This window comes from Coturnix japonica, chromosome 6 (genome assembly GCF_054131305.1).
Source record: "Coturnix japonica strain WE chromosome 6, WE-NBRP24, whole genome shotgun sequence".
NCBI classification, from domain to species: domain Eukaryota; kingdom Metazoa; phylum Chordata; class Aves; order Galliformes; family Phasianidae; genus Coturnix; species Coturnix japonica.
In genome coordinates this window covers 4,458,984-4,474,424 of record NC_140668.1, presented here as the reverse complement: position 1 = coordinate 4,474,424, position 15,441 = coordinate 4,458,984, and the positions used below count along the sequence as shown (strand labels likewise).

General features: G+C 45.3%; 1 long non-coding RNA gene across 2 annotated transcripts; it reads right to left on the bottom strand.

Annotated features, from left to right (window-relative positions):
* Window positions 1–11,729: 11,729 nt before the first annotated feature.
* Window positions 11,730–15,222, bottom strand: LOC146760252 (uncharacterized). 2 transcript variants are annotated; one of them, XR_014947402.1, is made up of 4 exons: window positions 15,062–15,222; window positions 14,070–14,317; window positions 12,931–13,002; window positions 11,730–11,830 (listed from the first exon to the last, which is right to left on the bottom strand). It is a non-coding gene; the product is annotated as an uncharacterized LOC146760252 (long non-coding RNA). The 2 variants fall into 2 exon arrangements; XR_014947403.1 differs by lacking the exon at window positions 11,730–11,830 and adding an exon at window positions 12,004–12,089.
* Window positions 15,223–15,441: the final 219 nt, after the last annotated feature.

The window sequence follows — 15,441 nt, the reverse complement described above, 5'->3', positions numbered from 1 at the left end:
TATTATTGGAATGATTGCTCCCCTACTTCTAAACTATTCCAGTGCAATCAGAAAGGCTGTCTGAACCTGGAGCTGAAAGTACTGCTCTATGGTGATGCAGTGGTAAACCTGCTGACTGAATGCACTGGCCAATAGCTGTGAACTGCAGACATTCATCAGCTGGCATGAAGCAATCTGGTTCAGATACCAAGCAGCTGGGTAGATTGGCTTACCCTACACTCAGTGCTATCATGTTTAGGTCATTACCGGGACTCACGTCAGTCCATGGGATGCAATTTCAGGTATTTGGTACAGTCAGTGAATGCCTGCAGCCCCAGTTCTAATCATCAGATCACAGCAACTATGCCTTGACTGGAAGAGGAAAGGAGAAGGATCAAAGCAAATACCTCTCACTCTCATCTTGGTGCTGACATCAACATTTTCGGCAACAAATTTCACTTCTGCTCCACCATCCTTCTTGGTGATGTTCTTTATGATTAGGCTGTGAGTAGTTTGGATTCTCTTGATGATGCAGGTCTCGCTTTCCTGTAAGACTTTACCACTGAGGTACCAAGTGCTGCAACACATTGTTGTAAGATCAGTAGTAAACATGGCATCCCCTCCAGGTACAGCTTCACCAGCTGTTAGGGGGGATTTCACAGCCAGGACTGGGTCTGAGGAAGAACAACATGGATGTCTTAATGCTCTTTAGATGCAAGTCTGGTATCTCATTTAGAGATGGAAGATTAAATCATAGGTACATTTCTACTTCTCCCTTTGCATGAGTGCTGTAAGAAGCACTACTATGCTTAAGATCTGTTACAGAAAGTTCTGCCTCTTGCACATGTGTGATATCAAAAGATAAGGATATTCATGTCTCTGTCACAGAAACAGAACTTGTATCACTTTAGTGGTAGCTGGAGGTTGACAGGAGAACTAGTAATAAAGGAAAGCCTTTGGTGTGTTAATGCACTACTATCCTTAAAGTCAAAGGAAACATCTTTAGGGAACCAACACAGCTGCTCAGCACACACTGACCCATTTCCATTGGGGTTTTTCTGCTTACCAAGGTGCACGCTTCCTGGGAATTCCAGAGACGGGCTCTGTCCATGCGCATTGACTGCAGACACTCGGAACTGATCATCAGCCTATTCAGAAAGATTGCTCACCGTGAACTCTGGGACAGGGACATGAGACTCGTGGCACCTCACCTAGGTGAAGCCAGTTAGTTTATTGCCTTCCACAATGTAGCCATCGATTGGAATGGGGCATTGCATCTTCGGAGGGGACCATGCCAGCGTCACTGAGGTTTCTGTTTTATTTTTCACCACGGGGTCAGCTGGGGGCTGGGTGGGAGGTTTTCTGGGAGCTGAACAGAAATAAATACAGAAATATTAGCATAAGGTCATGTAGGCTGGAAAAGACCTTCAAGATCAGCAGACTCAACTTTCAGCATGACCTACTGAGTCCCACCATTAACTACTGTGCTACCTGAGGACATACATGACAAGCTTATTCCTGCAGGTATTTGCATAGTGAATATATTCACCCTCTGGTTGCTTTGGAACATTTTAGAGGTTAAAATCCCATCAGACTTTTTCACTGTGTGCAGCCACTGATACAGGCAGGAGGCTGGGAATTACCTGATGGGCTCTAGTTACAGACTACTGACACAGTAAAGGATTGATTTCATTTCATTTTGGCCATCAAAAAGTTTGGAGTCTGGTTTAAGTCATCCATCTAGACTCCAATTATAATCATATGGAGAACAGCGCATTTAGGAGAACTCATCTCATCTTAATAAACCTGAATGAAATCACAGAATCATAGGATCACGGGAGGGCTTGGGTTGGAAGAAACCTTCAAGATCATTAAGTTCTAAACACCCTGCCATGGGCTGGCTGCCCACTAACCAGCTCAGGCTGCCCATCACCCATCCAACCTCACCTTCAACACCAAGGACAGGCACCCACAGCTTCTCTGGGCAGCCTGAAATGGAAGCAATGAGCCACATGTTGAAGATACTCAAACATTCATGACTGTAGAGAGAGCCAAATACTCCATACATATTGCCTGCCTGGTCAATGGTATTAAAATGCCAACAACAGACTCATCCACCTGATTGAAAATGGTGTGAACAAGGCGTACAGGATTCTTCCAGCAGCGAGTTAGATCTGCAAAGTGTAAAAATAGGAAATCTCAATGCAATGCAATTTTCCCTCATAACATAAATAGACACATAACTGTTTTGGGGTGCACTGTTACCAGCCTGTCAGTTGCTGTTGGTCAGTGCTAGATGCCAAAGGTCCCACTAACATAGCATGAAGCCGAAAGCTAGACGCTGGAATCAGATCTCCTGACCTTACCATCAGAAATCGACATGTCATATTTTGCTCAGAGGTGCCTGCTTGTAGGAGGGACAGCTTCCGAGCTTTTTCTGCTCCAGGAACCAGCTCCAGCTTCAGGATTTAAACAGCAGTCAGAAATTAAACTGGGCTTTGTCACCTCCATCAAACAGAAGGAGTGGTTGGGTGGTACAGCTTTCCAAATCACTTAGAAACTGTCACAACAATCAGATGCCTACCTTTTCTTTTTGAACTTGTTAATACATAGAGCTTAATAGCATCAGAATGCCCCAAGCACTTCAGATAACAGGACAGCTGTAAACCCTTCTTTCAGGATTCCTTTGTTTAACCACTGAGTAACTGTAATTCAGTGGTGCTGGTGGGAGAAGGGAAGTCCTAATCTTCCCAGATGGTGAATAGAGCTGATGTTCACATGCAGACTGGTGCTGCAGCACAGCCAGAAACCACTCATTTGGGAAACACAGCACCAAGAAAATAATGGGAATAGCTTCATAAAATCAGGCAGCTTCACCCAAATTTCATGTCAGGTCCATTATTCTTCCTATTTTCAGGAAGAAAGGTTTTCCCTTTTTCTTGTAGTTTTATTTTCTTTTCCTTTCATGCAAGCAGCTTTGTAGCGTACAAATTGTTTTCTATTCACCTCCTGGTGTGGACAAATCACACAGGTTTGACTCCATGTTTTACATAGTTAGCATTTTATATTTGTTCCAGTATGGAACTGTACAGCCATAGAATGGCCTGGGTTGAAAAGGATCTCAAAGATCATCCAGTTCCAACCCCCTGCTATGTGCAGGGTCGCCAACCACCAGACCAGGCTGCCCAGAGCCACAATCCAGCCTTTCCTCATAGGAGAGCTGCTCCAACCCTCTGATCATCACAGTGGCCCCTCCTCTGGACCCACCCCAACAGCACCACAACCTTATTGTCCACAGAAAGCATATAACCCTCATTCAATTGCCCTTCCACTCAGCTTAGAGCACTACTAAAACCAGCATCTTCACCTTAGCTCATCACACTGCTGCAGTTCCTTTTACAAGGATTTCACTGGCAAAAATTAAATCAAAGCCATCACAAGGGATTTAGCACAGTTACATGTTACTGGCTACGAGAGCTGTCAGCACAGTCACCTGTCAGGCTTTGCTGCTGTTCTCTTTATGTAGAGGCACAACAAGGTTCAGACACCTCACAGTGCAATTCTCACTTGGACTGTAAAGAAAAAGGAGGCTTGAAAAGCAGCGTGTGGAAAACAAAGAAACAAGAATTAGAACAACAGTGGGGCCATGGCACTTGTAGGAATTGTTCTGCCTTTAACAGCAGAGCTTTTCAAGAAGTATGAGGGCATTGCAAACCAGACCAGTTTGGACAGATTAACAACTGCAAGTAGTGGGTTCCAAAATTCCAGACATGAAATCAAAGATAGAAAAACTCTTCACATTTTCATCTCTCAATTTTTCGTACATTGTGCATTACAGTGCAAACAAGTCTTCACATACAACTTGGAAGCTAAAGACAAGTCTGACAAAACAGACTGCACAAAAATGATGGATAATTAACAGAGCAAATTGCTCTTTCAAAAACAGAGTTTATGTCTTCTGGTCATAACACTTCAGAAGCCTCAGAGGCTTCTTCTCCTTTGTATATTTTCATTAATCTTAGATTTTGTTTTCATTCAATGTGACCTCACTAAACAAATATTGTCTAAGACCATGAGTATCACATAAATGTGCAGATCTCAAGCTGCTCACTTATCTAGTACCCTTGGCATGATGCTTTATTTTCCTCAGCTGATCATCTAGATTGTGCCTGTTGATTGTGCAACAACAGCCTGTTGGTCTCGATTACCTGTAAGAGGCTCTAACTTTGGCCAGGAAAAATCATTTGAGGACAAGTAATTCTCTTGGAATCAGTAAGGCAGTCTTCCCATTCTTTCTTACCAGCACCCATCTTACATGTTAATAAAGGATTCTGGAAATCAGTTTGAAGATCAAGAAACAATTCAGTTCAAGCATATGCAATCACAGGATTTGTACGTCACCTGCAAAAGTCATTTTATTCTATCCACAATCTCATCCTACATGCAGTTCCTTAGAGGGTTCCTTAGGCACACCAACCCCATGCTCCTATTACAGACCCTTGCATAACACAGGTGATATACCTACAAGATTATCTACAGCTTAGACTATGAAAACAGGGAGTCTAGCTAGAGAAAATTATCTACCTGTGCTTCTGAGCAATCTGTTAACCACTCTCATACAGTTCAGGCCAATCCAAACAAGATGCAATGACATGTCAGCCACAGAAACAGCTTGATTTTAAGGAGTTTGTTTGGACAAGCCCCTGTTGCATACGGTGGTCAAACATGCATTACTTGGGGGCACATTGTATTTGATTTAACAGATACTCTTACCTTTGGCTTTGCACAGAGTCCAAAGTCTATCAGCTTCAAATTGTCAATCAGCAGATTTTCCCGGTGGATGAGAAAGCAGTCAGGAATGATTTCCACCCAAGTGCCCAAGGAAACATCTTTTCTCTTATTTCCTGCTGTGGACAGCGGTTCCCAGTCTACTCAAAGCTCGCTCGCTCTCGCTGTCTCAGAGATCTTCACTGACTGCTGGCAAGTTCCCATCTTCCAACATCCCAGGTGGGAAATACTAGCTTGTATCTGTTGGAAAGGACCTGGGGACTAGGAGGACAAGTGGTGAGAGACCACAGGCTGAATGCAAGCCAGCAGTGTGCTCTGACAGAAAAGAAGTACAAGATCATCAGCTGCATTAAAAAGCAGCACAACCAGACCAGGACAAGTCATTCCTGCTTCAACACTCATTGCACCACATCTACAATACTGTATCTGGTTTTTGGCCAGGAAGGATAACAACCTGAAACAAACTCTGAAGCAAGTTCTATGGATGACCTCCAGCCTGTGCAGGGGGCTGAAGCTCGCACTCAGAGAAGAGAAGATGGGGAGAATGATCTTTGTGAACGAAAATCCATTGGATGGGGCCAGAGGAATGCATCTCACCCCACACCCTCTGTATAGCCACCATTTGTTTAAAGGATCACTCTTCCTTGAGGCACAAAACTAGAGCAGGTTACACAACAGACTGACACCACAAGGGCTTTTCTCTAGATACAAACTGCAGCAAAGAGCATCACAAAAATGTGAAACCAACACTCAGATCAGATCTGTGTCTCTGCTCCGCTCATTAGGAGCATCATGTTTTACTCCCCTTTCAGAGGAAGATACTTCTTCAAGGATAACAAAATCCAGCTCAGCTACAGAACACAGTACCACATAGCAATAAATATCTAACATTTCCTGTAGGGAAAGAATCCTAAGCACAAGTTATTGTCTGAGTTTCAGCTGGGACTGAATTATCTTCTTCAGTGTCTGATATAATACTACGTTTTCATTCTAGAGAAACAATGGAGATAGCGCAGTGATGCTTACAGTTGCTGCCAGGCAGCGTTGTACAGAGCCACAGTCAATCTCAGCTGAGAGCCCAAGGAAGTGAGAAGGAACAGAACTAGGACAGCTGACTTAAACTGGCCAAAGGATATTCCATACTATATGACATATTGTGGAAGGAGTTTTGAAGGGGGTATAACTTCATGTAAATCTCTTCCACTACTAGGAGGCTAACTGGACACTGATTGGTAGGTGGTGAGCAATTGCTTTTGCATTCATCATAACTATTATCCTTTTCTCTATCTCAGTACATAATTCTATCTCAACCCATGAGTTCTACTTTGTGTTACTTCTCCCCCCTTCAGTTCTCTCCTGCAATCCACTGGAATGGAGTGGAGTACTGTAACTCTCTCTGCCAACAGAAAAATAAAAACACATTCATTATTATTTATGGAAGACTGACTGCAGTTCAGGCTAACTGGTTTGAGGTCTCTGGGCATAACCCTGACTGTGAACAGAAGCAATTGCTGAAACAGTCTGTCAAAAAAAGACTGGAGCTTCCTCTTCCAAAAGGCGGTCCTTAGAAACAATGCAATCAAACAGCTTCCCTGTAAGATAAGGTTATCTGAAAATGCATTTAGAGAGTATCAGAGAAAGATAAGTAAGAAAGACAGCACAGAAAGCAGAAACTATTTCTTACCTCTATGACTATAAATATTTCTTTGATGTCTCTCTTACGTGATCCAATGGGCAAACATGTTGATGACTTCAGTTCTTCATGGCATCAATTTCTGTTTTAGCATGAGGCAAGTCATCCTTAAGAGACCATAAAAGCAAGCGATGAAATCGCTAACTACTGTGACATACCAGGTACCACATCTGACTGCTGTGGAACAGAACAAGCACATATGGGACAGTACACAATTCAACATCAACTCAGCAATGACTGACATCACTCCCATAGAAATTCTGAAACAGAGCTGTGAAAAATGAAAAACAAAACATTCAGCATTTTCATTGGCATTTTGGTAAAGTTGCTGTAATAATGTAACAATAATGTAATGTAATGTAATGATGTAATAACTTCCTCCATTTTAAAGCCAGAGAATACTGCCCTCTGAACAACCAGCAACAAGATTTGTGGTGCTCTGTTAAACTTTTTCCAGCTCTACAGCATCTTTCAAAAGGCAATGGGACCAGTAGGCTGCATTCGTATGTACCATCCCACCTGCCCCCGTGTTCTTGAGAACTCCACAACTCCAACAGAAGATATTCTCATATTTAAATGCCTTTTGGCTTACCCCTACAGTAACTTTCTCCATGATTTTTAGTGCAACTTTTTCACCAGTAAGAAGATGCCGCCCGAGTTTTACCTTGGCAAAACCACCTACAAATCAAAACACAGATGCTTAAAGTTGAGTGTGAATTCTTCTCTAATATAATATTACAATTTCCAACTGGTTTAAAAAACGAATTTCAAATTTATACAAATGAAACCTGACTTAGAGAACTGACAAGAGCTGTTAATCTATTCTCAGATTTAATCTAGAGTGGTGAGACAGACTGTTAGGCGTGCTGTTTCTGTACAAAGATGACACTTACCCGTTCCAACTGTTTCATGGAATTCCTAGTACTTGAGAATTTCCTCGTAGTCACTGACAGACATCCTGAATGTGCAAGAACTGAAGATCCTCCAAGCACGTGCAATGAGGAAGTGCCAGCAGTGTTCACATCCTACTTAGGACATATTCTTAGAGGCAGAAGGGACACTCGTGGCAGATCCAGCAATGCTCATCTTCTCACCAACGTGCATCCCCCTCTCACCCAGCAACAACAAGACACAGTGCATGAAGCTGGCTTCACTTAGGTTAACAATATGGAACATCCCTCAGGGCTTTGTGCCACAGAGCAGTAGCAGGGCTGGACTACAGCTTGAGGAAGCAGTGGAAGCCTTTCCCTGTATGGTTACAGTGTCCCTGCACGCACCCCACAGCCAGAGCGTTGCAAGCTGAGCTGTCTTGCTGTTTCTTGTACTCATCCCAATCTCTGCGAATGAAAACTCAGAATTCAGTCAAGGCGTTGATTGAGCACGAGCGTGCCTTTATTCAATAGGAAAAAGGAGGGGGTGTGAGGTCTGGAGGAAAGATGGGACTCATTCTCTGTTGTCTGACGAGAGTGTCTCAGAAGTCGTGCTGTTGCCCGGAGCCTGGGACTCTTGGCCTGATTCTACCTCCCCCTCCAAGATGTTTGGCTTCTCCTCTGTAATGCTGACCTGAGCCTGCATGGTTGTGCTGCTGTCGGGGCACTCGTGCTGTGCTTGGGCTGGGCTGTCCTCGAAAGGCACTCGGTTCAGGCTGGTGCCTGAGCAGTCTGGCAGGCTCAGGTCAGCAGCTTCAACAGGTATGGGATGAACGAGAGCTTCAACGATGATGGCATTCTTCTCTTTATAACTGATGTTATACGGAAGGCTTTCATCTGAACTGCAGCATCCTGTGCTTAGTAACAGTTCTTCATTGATGGAATCACAGGATGCTGCATCGTAACATGCCTGGCGTCTTGGAGATATACAAGGGCCCGGGTCACCTAGGAAGGAGTAGACGCACAGCAGTTAGTGTCAAAGTTTCACAAGATGAATCATGAAACAGGTTCTTGACATTTGGCTATGCAGTGATGGTGGGCAGAAGCAAATAGACTTCTAGCAACAGTGTCACTGTCTTGAAAGTGATCCTCGTGCAGGTCCAGCTCTTGTGTTGACAAGAGACTCATTTGGGAAAGACAGGGGTCAACTGAAGATGTCAGGCACAGGCTTGAATGCCAGAAGGATGTACAAGCCCACTGAAAGCATGAATTCTACCTGTGTTGCTGACAAGCAGTGTTTTGAAAGCTGGATTTGCATGCTTACCTGCCAGGACCAAGACTTCAGCTTCAGAGGGCTCCCTGGCACTGCTCTGCAGTTGGCGTTTGGCCACAGGGGATGGTTTGCCCAGGCAGAAGCAGGAACGCCAACTGCAAGCTGCTGACTCTGCCCTCTTACTGGGAGAACTCATTCTGCAGAGAAAACAGAGCATGCTGTCAGTCGTGGTGCAGGGTGAGGGAAGAGCTGCACCGAACCCTTGCCAATAGTTGCCTGTTCCTGGCAATGCCTGGTTTCTGCTGAAACACAGCTTAGAAAAGCGCTCTGTTTCAAACAGCAGAGGATGCTTCCATTCCTACAGCTCAGCCCTCAAGTCCTTTTGGCTAAATACCTCTCAACGATGTCAAGCAGGGACATGGATCCCGAGAATGTTGGAGGCTCAGGCTGCTTCGCTCTCCTGGGGCAGGCCTTCAACAGGGAACGAAGGCAGGAGATGAACTTGCCCCGTTTCTTTGGCTCTGCGCAACAAAACAAAAAAACAAGTTCATTTCAGCCCTGGCTCGGTTGGACGAGGCCGAGTGCAACACATTCAACAGAACACGTAACAACAGAAAGCATGTTCCCAACAAAGACACGCAAGAACGGATTTTCCCCATCCCTGGAGGTGCCCAAGGAGCTTAATGCAGTTCTCTTTCTAAGCTTGCTCAACTCGGGCATTAATGAACCCCCTGAAAGCCACGTTCAGACCCCATTTTACTAACCCGCATTGTCAAATGTAAAATACGCACCTGGCTTTGGCAATGAATGTAGGATGGACTCGGGCAGTTTTCCCCTGATGAGTTCCACGCACTCACCAGGGAAAAAACCAACCTGTAATAAGAACAAAAAGACAGGTGGGCATTAGCCCAAGCCCAGAGCCAAAGGGAAGGTCCTCTGACACCGACACAGGGCAACTGTTTGCATCCAGAAGCCATCCTGTGCAGGCAGAGCAGCTCCAACCGGAGATTCTAGACACTACTGAAGCTGTGCTCTCTAGTCAAAAATGTGTGCCTACCTCAAAGCCACGCTTGCCTCTCCACCAGGGGCTCATCTCCTTTGGTGGCATATCAACAATGCACACGATGTCTCCAACCTGCAAAAGATTGAAACATCAATCCCAGCTTCAGCACAGCTAAAACAAAAGCCTTCTTCTACGACACAAAATATGAGAGTATTCCCGAGGCGTTCACACTCTATACTAATTCTGTGCACAACAACAAGGAACGCCTGGAACTGCTTACCTCCAGAGAGAGCTCATCCGGCCCCTGGGCGACGTGGCTCCTAATAACATGGGCTGCCGCAATCGCTGGTATGTTTAAAGATGACATAGCACGCACCAGCTGCGGCTCCCGCATGTTATCAGCCTGCAAAACAGAGCACAGGCCGTTGTCAGGAGATGAGGACAAACCAGGAAGATTTCAAGGTGAGGAGCACATCTGCAAAGAAAGCTGCAGCAAATGCGCTCCGTCCTTATCAGGAGCACTTCAGAAGGAGCTGCACGTCTCATCACAGTTATTTCCCTTTCTGGCGTGCATTGCCAGGCCATGCAAAGATGCATCTCTCTCTACCCAGACTAATCGGCAATGGCACTGGCACAGACAGCTGGCCAGGCCCTTTTTGGCCCATTCTTTCCTGCAGGAGAGTACACCTGCAGCTCCTTCTAATGGCTCAACACAGGGAAAACAGACCGGCCAGAGCTTCATACTGTACCTCCGTCGCCGCCACCTCAGGCTCACAGCTGATCCCACTGCACGCAGCACCCATCACAGCAAGTGTGAACAGCTGGAACAGAGCAGAAACACACTTCTGTTTTCTCTATTCACACAGCACAGTATGGACAGACTTCTTCAGAGCTACCCGCGCATACCCTGCGGCAAAACCATGCGGGGGGACAAAACATGGCACGTACCTGGCAGTGAGATCACCTCAAGCTATCTGCAGCAGTTCCTTGTCGCTTTGCTCGGATGAAATGAGAGCAAAAGCTGCACCGAAGCAGTGGGCGGAGGGTGAGGAGAGGAGAGAGAAAGTGCAGGTCAGTGAGCAGGGCTAAGACAGTCATGGAATAACACACACAGCACAACTGTCCCACCCACTTGCTGCAAGACATGCTGAGTCTCAGGCTACGTGATGCCTGTCCGCCCAGCAACTTTACAATGCTTCCACTACTGAGCAAAGACAATGGAAGAAGCACGGGACAGATGCCAAGTTTACTGATACCCCCCTTGGAACGTGTGTACCGGGGAAAATTACGTCTGATGGTCAAGAGTAAGCAATACGGTGCTGTGAGCTCCGACAGCCAGCAGTTCTCAACACCTCACTGCCCACCCATCCATCCCACGTCAGCTCAGCTTACCTACAAGCTGCTGCACACGACGGTGAGAAGAAAAAGCACTAAAGATACTAACTAAAGCCACTAACTAAAGGCACTAACTAACTAACGGCACTAACTAACTAAAGGCACTAACTAACTAACGGAACTAACTAACTAACGGCACTAACTAACAACAGTAACTAACTAACAACGCTAACTAACAACACTAACTAACTAACAAAACTAACTAACTAACAAAACTAACTAACTAACGGCACAAAAGGCACAAGAACAACAAGACAACCAACCACTCCGACCACTAGCTCACCCACAAAGGAACACAGAACGCACCGCTCCTCCCCTCATTCCAGCCGCTTATGACATCACCAACGGCCAACAGCCTGGTCCACCATGACCCCCCACAAGGCGGGGAGCCAAGACCACGTGGTCACATCTGATTCCAACACGGCACCACAACATTCCAGGACTCAGTGTGGGCTTGGAATTCTATCCTGGTGTGGCAGCGCAATGGGAGGTGTTAGGGCACAGCTGAAGAGCTGACAGACAACGGACGTTTCCAAAGGAGGGTGCCAGATTAACTCTCAGCATTCTCTTGCGGGGCTCTTAGGAATGCTTCAAACCCATTTTCACTGCCTAGCTCATTTCTAGAAAGTCCAGTTGAGAAATGCTCACTTTGTCTGGGGAACGCCTCTATGCATCATGAATGAAAAATAAAATAAAATGGGCACGCGACCCTATGAAAATTACCTCTCTGCTCTTGTTGTCAGCCAGACACCTCAGATGAGCATGACGTGTCCCTGCTCCTGAATGAAGATTCACCCAAGTCTGTGTTCCTCTCTGCTCCATCTCTGGCTCTAAAAGAAACACAGACAGAGATGATTACAAGATCCTTTGTGCAGACGAAAGACAAGGGTGCACACGAATTCTGTTTAGCAAGAAATACTACATTCCCAATGGTAGTACTTGAATCCTCCTTTGGGGCTGGAGCTCAACAGGTCAACACATCAGAAATAACACAAAGTGCATCTGGAAGACGTGTCTCAAAGCCCAGAAAATCCAACACGGGAGGGGGCTGGACAGTGGACCACAAGTGTCCATTTCCATTGCAGCTCCCTGTAGAGAACAGCACCAATCAGCAGGCGTGAATCAATTCATTCACAAGCTGCACAATGACTCTGTTCTTTACATGATAAAGAAACACACAGAGATTCCTGACCAAAAAGTTGGGAGTTAATAACGACCAAAGAGGTTCCTGTTCCTACGCCTCATCCTCTCACCCCAACTCCTGGGTGATGCCCACAGGCTTCAAGACAGCTCTCAAATCCATTGAACTCCAGTCACAGAACTCCATCAAAAAGGATGCCACACATGTGACACTTACATACATTTTGCATCAGAAACAGTGACGCCAGCAGGAGCAGAGAGGTGACTGTCCCCCTGTACTCAGCACTGGTGAGGCCACAACTCTAATTCTGTGTCCAGTTTGTGGCCCCTCACTGAGAAAAAGAAACTGAGGCATTGGAACGTGTTCAAAGAAGGGTAACAAAGCTGGTGAGGGGTCTGGAGCACAATGGGGCCATATGAGGAGAGGCTGCAGGAGATGGGAATGTCCAGCCTGGAGAAGAGGTGGCTCAGGGGAAACCTCATTGCTCTCTATAACTTCCTGAAGGGAGGTTGCAGTGAGCTGGGGGTCGGCCTCTTCTCTCGTGTCATTACTGATAGAACTAGAGGGAATGTTTTCAAGCTGCGGCAGGAGAGGTTCAGGCTGGACATTAGGAAATATTACTTCTCAGAAAGGGTGGCCAGGCACTGGAATGGACTGCCCAGGGAGGTGGTGGAGTCACCCACCCTGGGGGTGTTCAAGGAACGTCTGCAGAAATCCCTGCTGAAATCCTGACCTCTGCCACAGGTGGCTGAGTGACACAAAAGCTGTGTCCTTGGTTCCCGGCCTTACCTTCACTTGCTGTTCATCTTTCTCTGCAGCTCCTGTTCTGAATAGTCTTCTTATATTCCCATGTGATGTACCCTGAAATACATCATTTAGTGAGTCTGAACAAAACATAAGACATTAATTGGAACTGTGAAGAAATGTTTTTTGCACTTTACTTGGAGGATGTTACATGCTATACCTTCTTTTCTCAATTGTAACACATGATTTTTTATAAAAAGAAACATAGCAAGTCAGCACTTCAGTGTGCATATTGATGAAACTTGGTGAAATACAACTTTAGAAAAAGGTAATTTGAAAATTTAAATATTCTTATCAGAATCTCTGCTATTAGTTACCGTTCCAATGTTCTGATTTGATGATGATTCTCTCAGAGCTGTTTTGTCACTCGCCACCTCAAATGCACTTCAAGTGCTTTAGGAGCATCACTGGAATTTTGAATAAACTCGATATATTTTAGGAAAGCTGCTACAGATGCACGACTGCAGTACTTTGGAAAAATATAATCTTGATTGAATGCTGAACAGTGTTATTTAATTATAATCCAGGTAATTAAATTAATTAAACCAAGGGAATCACCTCCCAGTCAGTCAGCTCCCACCAGGGAACTCGCTTCCCTGCCAAGCAGATGCAACCAACACAAGCTGCTACATCACTCTAGGGCCCCACTGAGTCTTCCCAAGGGGTCTCCAAAGGCTTCCCTGTTGACTTCTGGGAACCTGGAAACACTCACATGGAAACCAGTGCCCCCTAATGTGCCCCAGAGGTTTCTCAGGGCCCTGCAATTAGCTCTACAGACATCCAGACATGCCCCAGAGCAAGTATGTGTGCTGTAGGGAGCCCAAGAGACATTCCAGAGTATGCTAGTACTCCTCAGTGCGCTCAAGGGTTCTTCACCTGTCTCTAAATATGCCATACTTGACTTTGTTTTCTCTTCTGGAGCTTAGTTCTCAGCTTTGCTTTCTCATGCCATTTATCATTCAGTTTAGAGATTATTTTAACTAAAATATTTTAATCCACCATATTTTCTGAAAACTAAGAATTGATCCCGCTCAAGGAAATAGAAGAGAAAAACATCACCCACAGTCTGCAGATATTTACCTCGACTTCTCTACATGCCATCCCCAGTGTGCTTTTCAACTCACCTTGCACAGTGACCCTGGCTTTTGTTATGGACTCCTCTGTCTCACAGGGGTACTCCCCACTGTCCTTGGCAGTAGAGTCATGGATGATCAGAATGGCCCCAGTTCCCTCCTGCTGCAAGTCGTACTTCTGGCTTTTTCTGATTGCTTTGCCATCCTTGTACCACCTGATGTTCACATCAGGCTTCGACAGCTCACTGCTCAGGCTGATGTCTTATCCTCCAGCTGTTTTGTTACCTCAGTACGTTTTTCTGAAAGAAAACATGCTTTTTGAGTAACATACACTTAGGGTAGGATGCCTCTCTCAAAATACACGCATCTACATGCTGGAGATAAGTTAGAGAGGCACTTGCAACAGAGGCCATCCTACAGCCAGCAGTAATCTGTAAAGTACAGACAATAGAATTCCAGGCACCATTAATTCTCTCTTAAATCTACCCCATTGAGGATGATGAACCATGTCTGAAAACTGCCTCTTCCTTCTCTCCACTGATCACACTGGGAGCCTCAGATGATGCTCTCAGATGCACATGTTCTAGATAGGAATTTGTTGTACAGCTAGATGATGTGAAGGCCATCCCTTCAGCTTATACTTAGAGGATATTGCTCCCACAGTTCCCTCAACAGATCATTCCTGATTTACTGTTAATGGAACAAGCTGTAGTGAGATGCCCATTTCCAACACTACCCCAGTGCTTTGGGTAGTTCTCACATTTGTGTCAAATGGTTCCTCCTTTTACTTATTTTTAAGAGAAATTCTCAGTGCTTCAAGGTTCAAGTAGAAGGTTGCTATTCACTTTAACCATATTATGAGTTAGCTCTCATGACAATCTTATCAGAAGACAGTTGAAGGAATCAGACCCCAGAATCTCTCCCATCTCATTACCTTTCACAGACAGAGAGGCTTTGGAGGTTAGACCATGGGCAATAAAAACGACTTCCCCAGAGTCAGGAGGAGTCACACTTTTGATAAGGAGAGTCTCTTACCAACCCACGTTAGAAGCTTTAAATCGCCCACCACTTTCCACTCTGCTTCCATTCAGTGTCCACTTGAACTCATCAATGCTTTCATGGGACAGAATGCATTCAAAAGTGCCATCTTCTACCTCCTGGATTTCATTGTTTTTCAGCCGTTTGCTAATGCCAATATTCAGCTCTGGAAGATAAGAGATAGGTTAGTATGAGGTTTAGATGGAGAAAAGGCATTCGTGACCAATGTGAGTAGCAGTACTGGTGTTTGAACTCAGGATTTGCAGATCATGGCTGCGTTCCTCACTGATGTATTCTCTAAGACATTCTCCTCTCAGAATTACCAGAAAGCTATAAAAAAAAAGAGACGTGAATCTCTTGGCTTTGCTCTGGAAGAACTACAAGG